The sequence below is a fragment of the Eschrichtius robustus genome, chromosome 3 (assembly GCF_028021215.1).
Source record: "Eschrichtius robustus isolate mEscRob2 chromosome 3, mEscRob2.pri, whole genome shotgun sequence".
In the NCBI taxonomy this organism is placed as follows: domain Eukaryota; kingdom Metazoa; phylum Chordata; class Mammalia; order Artiodactyla; family Eschrichtiidae; genus Eschrichtius; species Eschrichtius robustus.
In genome coordinates, this window is record NC_090826.1 from 117,166,954 (window position 1) to 117,178,751 (window position 11,798).

The 11,798-nt window shown below is 41.6% G+C and overlaps 1 protein-coding gene across 7 annotated transcripts in view; it reads right to left on the reverse strand.

The window, feature by feature from the left end:
• DCAF8 (DDB1 and CUL4 associated factor 8) overlaps positions 1-9,868 on the reverse strand; it is a 42,416-nt gene extending 32,548 nt beyond the window's left edge. For 2 of the 7 annotated variants that reach the window (XM_068541096.1, XM_068541099.1), the window contains exons 1-2: positions 9,761-9,868; positions 8,629-8,701 (exon numbers count right to left, since the gene is read on the reverse strand). The gene's annotated coding sequence lies outside the window, so the exon portion shown is untranslated. The other 5 variants (XM_068541095.1, XM_068541098.1, XM_068541100.1 and 2 more) reach the window with 4 other exon arrangements.
• Between the last annotated feature and the right edge of the window lie 1,930 nt (positions 9,869-11,798).

Below are 11,798 nucleotides of genomic sequence, written 5' to 3' on the forward strand. Positions count from 1 at the left end.
GTGGTCCATCACACAATGAACTACTGACATATACAGCAACATGAATGGATCTCAAATGTGTTATGCTAAGTGAAAGAAGCAAGACTCAAACAGCTACATAGTATGACTCCATTTGTAGGACATTCCAGAAAAGATAAACTATAGGGACAGAGAGCAAATAAGTCATTGCTGGGATTTGGGGAAAAGGAACTAACTACAAACAGTCACGAGAAAACTTTCTGGAATGATGAAAATGTTCTATGCCTCCATCACAGTGGTGTTACATGACTATGCATTTGTTAGAACCCATAGAATGGGTCAGTGAAACAAAAGGTAAATTTTACTGTATGTAAATTATCAATCAATCAATCAATCAATCTGGCCAGAAAAGAGAATGAGAGAGTGGGGGGGGGGGGGGGGGAGAGAATCATGCAAAGTGTTAAATGACAGATACAACCCAACAATTAAAAATACTAGATTCTCAAGCCTGCGATTATTAACAGAAGTTAGCTAACACTGGCCAATAGGGCACAATAAATGAGAGCAAAATGTCCGGTCTTCTTGCTTGAAAATTAAAATGTGGAAGAATTTTTGCTGCAAACAAAGCTGCCTTATCAGAACCACATTAAAGGCAAGATGAATCCTGAACTCATAAGAAGTCTTCAACCCTACTGTCTAGGTGACAACTAAGAATACCAGAAGCTTAAAGTAGTCCAAAGTAGTTCTAACGGTTGTACTACTAATTTGTATACATATGCTTTTTATTTTTATCTTTAAAATTTCTCTCAAGTTCATTTTAACTCCTTTGGACTCTAGGGTCTATGGAAACTGGTCTGATAACTCTACCTTACCTCAGGTTCAATGGAAACATCAACTTGTAAATAATATTACTGTCCTTGATCCCTTTACTAAGACCTGAACTCATGCTCAGTGAGTTCCCTTGAGTTACATAATCTCAGCATTCTCTTGGGTCAGTCCAGCTGGGTCAGTCCAGCTGTCTCGTTTGGCATGTCTCATTCTGCAACTGAAGTGCCCGACTCTCTTACACAGACACCCATGTTTAAATGAGACAAGGTTTCAGAATTTCCTCTTAAAGTGAAATGCGATGGTAGAAACTACTTCAATTATTAGTAAGACATATCTGAGAGCCACACATCCCTGGTTCCTCTTGGGAGGACAGATGTCCCACACCACTCATGACTGAACAGCTGTTCAGGGTTGATCTCCATCCAAAGTACAAATTTGCTTTTCAGTCTTAGGTCCCACAGTCCATCTGGAATCAACCAGTCCTATTTTCTCCATCCCCAGTTTTTGCTTTCAAGCTGAAATGGCTCAATTTAAATTCATTCTCCTTACCTTATTGTTTTTCTACTTCACAATAAACACTTCTCCAAGCCAACTTTCCCAACTCCTGCTGCCAGCCCCACTCTAATAGTACAGTGTTTATTAATCAGACAGAGAACTTCAGACACTGAATTCAAAGGATGACCCCAAGGAAACTGAAACTCATACTATATAAACATGTTTACAGGGGGGCAGGCCTTTAATTCTGGGCTACTCTCTATTAAAGTACTCGGAGGAGTTAAATATACTACACTGTCTCCTCTGGTAAACGGGACAGAGGAGCAGAAACTATAAACGTTTCTGGATCAGGGAAATTAATCTCTATTCCTATCTTGCAGAAGATGTAACAGCACTGGGTAACCCAACTGTATAGCAGCTCTAGCCTCTCTTTTTTATCTAAATTATAGGCCTCTGGCACCACCCAGTGGCCCATTTGTACTGAGACATGCTAGTAATACAACAATGTACAAGGCAATACAGAATCTACAAATATAAATAAGGCAGTCATAATACCTTTTGTAGCCAATAAGCAACTAGGAAAAACAGGTATACAACTATGATACAAGAGACACAAGTGCCAGTACCATTTAAAAAAAAAAAAAAAAAAAAAAACGAATTTCCTAGCAGTCCAGTGGTTAGGACTCAGCTCTTTCACTGCCATGGCCCGGGTTCAATCCCTGGTCAGGGAGCTAAGCTACTGCAAGCCGAGTGGCGTAGCCAAAAAAGGAAAAGAAAAAGAAAAGATAAACAGAATGTTGTTGTAGTTCAACAGAGTAAAGGATTATGTTTAGTCAGGGAGAAAGGAAAAGCTTCCATGGAGAAATTAGCTTTTAAACTGGACTTTGAAGGAAGGAGAGGATTTCAATGGGTAGAACTGAGGAAGCTATTCCATCAGGACCACGATGAGAAAAGACATGGAAGATGAAAAACCTGATTATGTTCAACAAAATACGTGGGTAGTCTGGCTTGGCTAGATGCTGGGGTATAGTTCATTAGTTAAGAAGTACAGTAGAAGGTGGTGTGTGTGTGTGTGTGTGTGTGAAGTATAGTAGAAGGTGTGTGTGTGTGTCATCAGGAAGATTTTAAGGATAATAAGATGGACTGAAATGGACAGTTGTCAAAGTTAAGAAGCAATGAGACCCTGTCTTAGGCTGATGGCAGAGAAAATTAAAAGAATGGGGTCAACGTGTGAAACACTGTAGAGGCAGAATTGATAGAATTTGGCTCAATGAGCAGTAACAAAGCTCAAAAAATAAAAAAGACAAGTTTGAGTCTGGGTGCCCAGAGGAAATCAAGTGCCATAAATGAGAGACTGGCATGTGGGGGAAGAAAGGAATTTGATTACGTTTAAAATCCAAGTTGACATGTCAGGAAAGTAAGTGGAAAATCAATGTATGTCTGAAACCTGAGAAATAAATTAGGGCCAGAGATACAGGCTTGAGAATTATTTGTATAGATAAGCTTCAAAATAAAATCCCTTGTAAGTTATACCTCACTAAAAAACCAAAACAAATAAATTAAGGACTCGAGAAAGGAAAAAAATCTTGGGGAATACCTACCCTTTGAAAAAAGAGGGAGAGAGATGCCCAGGGAAGTTGAAAGAGTAACAGTTTTAAATGACTTGGAAGTCAAGAGATGAAAAGGTTTCAAGAAAGTGGGGATGGTTCTTGTTTCAAATGCTACAGAGTACAGAAAGGTGCAAACTGATAAAAGGCTGTAAGACTCAGAACTGCTTTTCCATGGAATTACCTCAGGAATTGAGTGAGAATGCTGGTTTTCTCCCTATTCAAGTATCATAAAATAAAAGGATTCAGCTATCTCTTCAGTTAAGTCCATTAAAATTATTCCCATAAAAAACTTATTAGGCTACCAATTAATCATAACCTGAGACCCATGTTTAAACAATTCAAAAATGTGTTCATTCATATTGTCATTTGGACAGACCTTTTATACTTTAAATACACTTTTATAAGAAATACTGATGGACTTCCCTGGTGGCAGAGTGGTTAAGAATCCGCCTGCCAATGCAGGGGACACGGGTTTGAGCCCCGGTCCAGGAAGATCCCACATGCCGCGGAGCAACTAAGCCCATGCGCCACAACTACTGAAGCCTGCGTGCCTAGAGCCCATGCTCCGCAACAAGAGAAGCCACCGCAGTGAGAAGCCTGCGCACCGCAACGAAGAGCAGCCCCCGCTCGCCACAACTAGAGAAAGCCCACGCGCAGCAACGAACACCCAACACAGCCAAAAATAAACAATAAATTAATTAATTTTTTAAAAAAAAAGTACTGAACTCTACCTTTCAGCTCAATTTGCTTCAGCACTTGGCATTGAAGAGCCCTGGTTTTTAAAGACAGCATATGGTATAATGGAAAGAAAAGGGCTTCAGTGTCCGTCAGACCTCGGTTTGAATTGTACTTCGACCATCTACCCTTGAGTTTGTTTCTTTTGTAAAATGGGACAATATCATTACCCTGAAGGAGCTGGTTTAGAGGATTAAACACAACATTTGCAACTGGCTGTCTGTACGTGGTAGGCATTTATATTATTTTTCTAGCTTCTCATCTCTGATTCCAGACTGCATTTCCTAGAGAAGCCTGGGCTTCTTCACCACTCAACAATGATCCTCCAAACATTGTACACAAATCAACACACAGTTCCAAGTCTATGAAATCTGCTTACCTACTCTCACTGGCCTTTTAAAGAATTCAGAGAACTCTGTTAATACCTTCTTTTGAGTACATTCGTGTTCTATGAACTGGGGTAAAGCAATATACCCAGGAGCCCACAGCATAAGTCTCTTTAAGTCTTCTCCCTTTCTAAGGTTCAGAAGATAGCCAAGATGAGAACTTCAAAGCAACCATCACAAATGATGATGAGGAAGGTAAGAAGTCCTACATCAACTATACTACAAACAAGGAACTCTGTTCCTCCATTGGATGAATGCCTTCTCTCCCTGTTGGTAGTACCAAATGCCCTGTGTTTATAGTTTATTGGCTTTAATTCTACTAACAGTATTTCAGAGTATGTTAGGAATGAACTAAGTGCTATCTCCAGCAACAGAGCTAAGGAATGTTTTATAATAACATTTAAGCACATTCATCTCAATTTAAATCATTTTAAGGAAAACCCATTTCTTAGGAAATTTCATTGTGTTCCCACTATGAAATGATTTATATTTACATCAGAATCCAGTCCCCATTACCAGTTTTTGCCATTCACATTTCAAATTTTTCTTAAATTGTCTGAAAGGACACTACAGAGATGAAAGGGTACAACTTACGATAAAACAATAAAGAAAGAGAGGCTAAAACATCAAGAAGTGCCCTCCTATCTGCACGAGACTAGAGGACAGAGTATAAATAATGTGGGTCCTAAGTAAGGTTAAAAACATACCTGATAATGTGGCAATGCTTAAAGTGCACCAGAGGAATATAGCCTCTTGGCTACCACTAGAGGTAAATCCTATAATAGCTTTCCAGATGGCTAACAACAACAAAAAAAAAGACATGTGAGGCAAGCATGGATGCTTCACATTAGAACTTGCCCAGACCTCCTTAAATAGTATCCTCAGAGAATAAGAGCAAATATCTAACCTCTCAGATACAATAATGAAAACTTTTGCAATAACCCAATCCATTTAGACACACTACGTTTCATTAATAAGATGCCATCTTTGTCAAATTAATCATTCACCATGCCCTATTTGCAAACTCAGGGCAGCCTTAATTCATTAGTTTATCTTTGGCATACACATTCCTTGGGTTAAGGCAGTACTTGAGAAACTGGGCTTCTGGCCCAGAAACTACGTCCTGTAGAGGTAGAGATAAAGACTGCTATAAAGAAGTGACCAATTCATAAAACGCATCACACTCTAATTTTTAAAGACCTTTCAAGGACTTTCTTCTCACTCCAAAAATAACTGAATCAGTAAATAAGAAGAGGTAGCCCCTTTTTCTGACCAATTTTAACAGTGATAAAGTTTCTTGGGTATACTCACAAAAATGAAAGATGAACAGTTTTCAATATTACTGTAAAGCTAATCTAAAATCACCAGCATTTGGCTCTGGAACTAAGATATACATAGTCACTACGTCCATGACTGTTGCTGATTCAATTCTTTCAGTTGCCTGGGTTCCCAATGGCTGAGAGTAAATAACAGATTATCTTGGCTCACTGATAATCTGCTTTAAAACAAAAAAACTAATTCAATCTTAAAAACTAACTTTAACACCAATGTGATGCAATAAAAAGCTCTGTTTGGATAATTCTGTCTTTTATAATCTGGACACTTCCTAGACATGTTTAGAATAACTTTTCTACAGCAGAAATAATCCAGAAATAAATCTATCTACTGAAAACAAAGGTCAACCCGTCACTTCATGATTTTTAAAGCCTGTAACTCACCTGATAGAATACAGGACCTAGACCATGAAACTCTGAAGATCTCAGTCTCCCACAACAGGGCATACTTCTATAAAATGTCTTCTACTGGAGTCCGTTTGCTTTTGAAATGCCAGTATTGTTTTAAACTGGCAACAAAAAGACATTTCTTTTAGCTTTCTCTGAAGACAAGCTTCTGTCTTAGGTTGATCCTAGTCAAAACTAAGGATCATAGCACTGAGACTGATTCTTATACATTTAACAGGCTGCTGAATAAAATGCCCTGTCAGGCTGGTGGTGGGAACTAAGGTCATAAGCATACCGAGCCTCCCACTGCAGCCACGGTAGGTAATACTTCTTAGTAAGGTGCAACAATTCTTATGCAACACCCTGAAATATAAAATATCTTCAGAAATATAAGAATTTTACAGTTGTGGTCTACAGACTAAAAATATTGATTCACTGTATACACAGGTGTCAACCTGGAGCATAAAATGTGAAGCCCTTCTTGGTAGTGGTGATGGTGGGAGTGGGTTCTTCCCAGCACATACGGTAATAAGGAACAGTCAAAGTTATGCCTCTTTCGACATCTTGCCTTTTCTCCTCCCACACCCACTCTCGCCCTGCTGAACACAGAACTCTAGACCTCATAAATAACACAAATAATAAAATGCACCTCACTACCCTCCACCCCAAGAGTCTTTACCTTTGAACAGAGAGAATTTAGACCCTAGATGGTGGTAATGAAAGTTGGTCAACTCTAAGTTGATCACTGGCCTGAATGAACACAGTTGCTTTCACAGCAATGTTATCAACACTTTCTTAATTTTCATGTGCCCTTACCTCCCTCAAAAAGATGTGAAAGAAAAACCAACAAGAGGTTAAAAACTTTTTATCTGTGCTGTCGTATTATTAAGATGGTCCAGCTGGGGAGATGAAATAAAAAACTCTGCATTCCTAACTCCCTAGCCCAGATTTACTTCAGAAAGAAAGGAGACCTTTTCATGGTCTAGTTCTTTGATTAACTATTGATGAGGACCACTGCAGAGCCCAACAACTTGGGAAAAAAAATGTATTCCTTCTATGGCAAAAAGGAAAAGGCATAAGAGGTAGCTAGAGCTGAGGTGGTAAACAACATTGAAAGCTGGAAGGAAAGGAGTTACAATACTTAGGTCAACTCTGATTAGGTGAGCTAAAAGAGAGACCAAGAGGCAGGAGCAAAGAACAAAGGAAACTTATTGATGTTTAATTTAAGAATGCATTTAGAAATATACATACATCAACATCTAATATTCCTGCTGTCCTCTGGTCTGGAACTCCCACCAGACTAAACTGAATCATGTTCAGAAGACAACCCTAGGTGGGCACCTACAAAGAACACATCTAAGCTGACCAATTAAAAATGAATCTGAAGGGTTTCCCTGGTGGCGCAGTGGTTAAGAAGATCCCTGGTCCGGGAAGATCCCAAATCCCGCGGAGCAACTAAGCCCGTGCGCCACAACTACTGAAGCCCGCGCACCTAGAGCCCATGCTTCGCAACAAGAGAAGCCACTGCAATGAGAAGCCCGTGCACCACAACAAAGAGTAGCCCCCGCTCAACACAACTAAAGAAAGCCCGCACACAGCGACAAAGACCCAACGCAGACAAAAATAAAAATTAATTAATTTAAAAAAAAGGAATCTGAAAAATTAACCAGAAAAATGTGTTCAAAAGCAAAATGCAAAGAAGTGTAAACTAACGTATAACTTATTCAAAGCTATATCAATGATGTGCAAAGAAAAGAGAAAATATTTTTTTAGTGTCCATCTTGGGCTAGGCATAATGTAAGACCTTTATATAAGCTTCCTCATACAATACTGACAATGACCCTAGGACGTAAGCAGTATTATCCCACTTTTACACATGTGGAAATTAAGACTCAGAAAAGTTTAAGTAACTTGCCCAAGGTCACATGGCTAATAAATCTTAGTACGGTATTTAAACCCAGACCTACCCAGTTCTAAAGACTGTATTTTCCCCTTTTTATCTTATTGATACACATACATACTACCAATAATAATCTTATTCTAGTTCATAATGAGCCGTGTGGAATAAAACTCACCAATGTCACACTCAACCTCTTCCTACTACAAATCATAAAGATATTAAGAATCAGCCAGGCCTACCTTCCAGAGCCACTCAGCTCTTCCGTCACAGCCTATGAAACTCAACCACAGCACTATTCTCTGCTACCAGAAATCTAACACCCTTACAAAAATTACGTTTACAAGTATGTCCTAACTCCCTCTGTGGGACGGGCCCATGCTACTGAATGCACAGGATGATTCCTCTGCTAACCAAGAATTCTTCAGACCAGATATAAAAGAGCACCACTACTTTTTTTTACCAAAAATTTATCACTGTGTCCTGAAAAGTTGGAATTCTGAGGTGGATTGGACTCAGTCACCAACTAAAGGCAGCACCACTCATCACTCACTAGCTTTTAGTTAAAAGCGGCTAAATATTCTCCATAGCAAGAAATGACAATTTAAAGTCCTGAGAGGCAAAGAGACTTGATTTGACAAAAAGCTAAACAGAACTCAGGCAAACTAGTTCCCAGCTTTTAACAGTGTAAGAAACACGATCCGCACAAAGGCAAAACACAAGGCAAATGAATAAAGAAAGAGGGAGATACATTCACTTCTAGGCTTAACTGTAGTCATGTGAAAATATACAGCAATAGTTTACCACAGAAAGTCAAGAGGCGCAGAGCCAATTAAACTTGTAAAAGTAATTTAACCAGAGCTGGAACAAAGCCAAGAACAATACCCAACTCTTTGGGAAACTGTGGTAGGAATTTTATGACTAGTGGTCAGCACTTGAGCACCAGGGTAGGGTCTGTCTTGCACTCAGGAATTTAAATGCCTTCAACTCCTACTCACCTTTCCTCCTTTATCACTGAAGTAGGGCCAGGCTGAGCTCCTGAGAAAATAGGTCTGTTGATTCACTGAAGGACTGAGAAAAGTTAAAAGTTTAAATGGCAAAGGTGTCTCTTCTACTAAACATAATAAAAAATATTTATGAATACGTTAGTATTTTTTAGACCTCCTCAGAACTATTTAGAACCACCGTAATTTATCTAATTCTGACTACTGAACAAATAACTTACAGTTACAGAAATTAAAGGAACCAGGCAAGTAATCTCCCAGCTCCACTAAAACGTAGAAGTCATTTAAAAGGAAAACCTGAATCTTTCCAACGCTAACCCCTAACCAAACCTCTCAACAAGAAGCCACAGAGCAGCGGGGAAATCCCGGAGAGAACGTGATAGCGCTAATGCCGGTTTGTTTACAGAGAGTCCAGCAACAATCATATGAGTCAGAAACTCAAGCCACCAGATGCTTTCCAACTAACAGGGACCAAATGGGACCGTTCTACGGTGTCCTGAACGATTTAGGGGTGGGGGGAGGCAGGCTACGAGAATTACATTACAAAAGGTACAGAAACAGACAGCAACAACTGACTGCGGGGTAATCTTGGACCTCGGCCTTCCGTACAAGGTGCTGGGCCCGAGAACTCGGGATGGGGGAGGGGGCACACTGCGCGGTGGTCCTGAGGTGACGGGGAAACGCAGGGGGAGCCACGTCCCCAATCTAAAGGGGGGAAAAGCGCACACAAATGGGTCACCCGACGAGGCAAGACGTCCCTGAAGATTGCGGGGCAGGCTCCTGGGGGCAACCCTGGGGCTGACCTGAGGGAAAGGCAGCCAATCCTCCCGGCGGTGACTCAGGTCAGGGGAAGAAGCCCTGAGCCCTGGGAGCTTGGGAAAGGAGTCAAACCTATCTTGAAGAGGAGTGGGCCAGGGGAGAGGGGGGCAGGCCAAGCCGGAACGAGACACGGACCGGGTAGGTCAAGGGGGGGGGGTGTCCGGCTGGGGCAGTTACAAGCACGGGAGCCGGCGAGGCTCAGCAGCCCGCTTCCTGTCTTGGGTCATCCTTCTGCCAGAGGCTGCTCCGACTGTTCCACGCCCAGCCGCCCTGTCCACTGCCGCCACCACCGCCGCCGCCATCTTACACTGGCCAGCGGCCGCCACCACCACCTCCTCCGCTCTCTGCGCTTGCGCCTGCGCCGCCACGCTTTCCGGCCCCGTTTGCGACGATGTGCTGGAGAAGACTGGGGGAAGAGCGGTCGCGCGAGCTCTCCGCTCCCAGCCCTCCTCGAAGGACGCATAGGGGGCGGGGCTTAAGACCAACGGAAAACGGAGCGAGGGGCGCGTGCGCAATACTGAGGAGGCAAAGTTGTTTTCGCAGTGTTCCGGGCGGCTGACTTTGATGCTGAAAAGAAATACGAATTAGACGTCTCCCGGAATTGTGGTAGAAATTAGCTTCATTTCTAACAGACTGGCAGGCAACCTCCTGGGCGACTTCCATTTTTGCCCTGTTTTTTTATACTGAGAACAAGCAGTTCTCTCCAGAAGGTTTCTTCTGAAAACCCCATTTCCTTTGGGGTTGACCTTGTTAAGTGGTTTCTATACCCACGAGAGCCATTTACCCCCGAGACCTCCATTTTCCCATTTTTGAATAAGGGATTCAGAAGCCTGAGGTGCAGCTAAGCTGTTCAGGAGGTTCTTTCTGTGAAGAGGGGTAGTGTGTGCAAGTTGCCCAAGAATTGGACGGGGTATGTACACTCTGCCTCGTTCTGACGCCTGAAGGAAGAGTGCAGAAGGCCCCTGAAAAGGTTACTCCCAGCTGCCAGGCCAGGGGGTTTCTAACCAGTAGGCCAGGGTGAAAGGCTCCGTGTCACCTCCTCTACCGCTACCATCCTACTATAAGTCATTATATATTACCTAGACCATTGCAATAGACGCCTAGCTGGTTTGTGTACTTCCATTATTGCCCTGCTAGTTAAATAAAGGCAGCCACAGTGACCTTTTAAAATGTAAGCCAGGTCATATTATTGCCCGCTGAAAACCTCCAAAAGCTTCCCATCACACAATAAAAATCAAAATGATCAAAAGGGCCTCCAAGGAAGGCCCTACATGATGTGGCACCTATTTCTCTGATTTCATTTTCTCCCATACTACCTAGCACTGCTCTAGCCCTTTTGGCCTTCTTGTTGTCACTCCAACCAAAGCATGGAAGCCCCAGGGCTTTTGCACTTGTTCCCTCTTATTGAAATGTTCATCTACCATATCTTTACGAGACTTGTTCTGTCCACTTAATCAGATATCTACCCAAATGCTACTTCCTCAGAGACACGGCTCTTAACTATTCCAACTAAAATTGTACACTACCATCTTCCTCTGTTCTCTCACTCTGCATTTTTTCATACCATTTTTTACCTATAACATTTAACCTATAATTATATATTTGTAATCTAACAATACTATTAGAATATAAGCTCTGTAAGGGCAGGGGCTATGTCTTTTTTCATCTTTTTAACCCCAACACCTAGGAGGGCTAGGACACAAAGTTAACTATCTAGTGCCCTACCATTCTATTCATTCTTTCATTTACTCCGTCAACAACTATTGGATTCCTGCTACGTGTAAGGCCCTCTTCTAGGTACTGAGGCTGCAGCAGTGAACAAAACAAACCAAGATTCCTGCATTCATGGAACTTATTTATTAGCGCAAGGGTTGGGAGTGTAGGGGGAGGAGAGGGGCACACAGACAATATTAAATTACGAAGAATACTGTAAAGGAAAATAAAGCAGGGTAAAAGTGGGTTACCTGAGTAGGTGTGCTCTTCTACATACGGGGTTCAGGGAAGGCCCCTCTGCTGAGGTGACATTTAAATAGAGATTTGAAGTGAGAGAGTAAGTCATACACACTAGGGAAAGATTCTTCCAGGTAGAGGAAACAGTAAGGTAAAAAGACTTGAAGGTTGAGTGTATGGTGTATTCAAAGAACAGCAAGAAAGCTAATGTGGCAAAAGAGCAGGTAGGAAATTAGTTTGGAGAAACACAATGGGAGCCAGATCACTTACGGAGTTATAGACCAAGAAGGGGACTTTGGATTTTATCCTAAGAGTACTAGAAAGCCATGGAGGGCTTTGAGTAAGAGTGACATGATCTGATTTATAAATGAAGAGATTCATTCTGGTTGATTCTT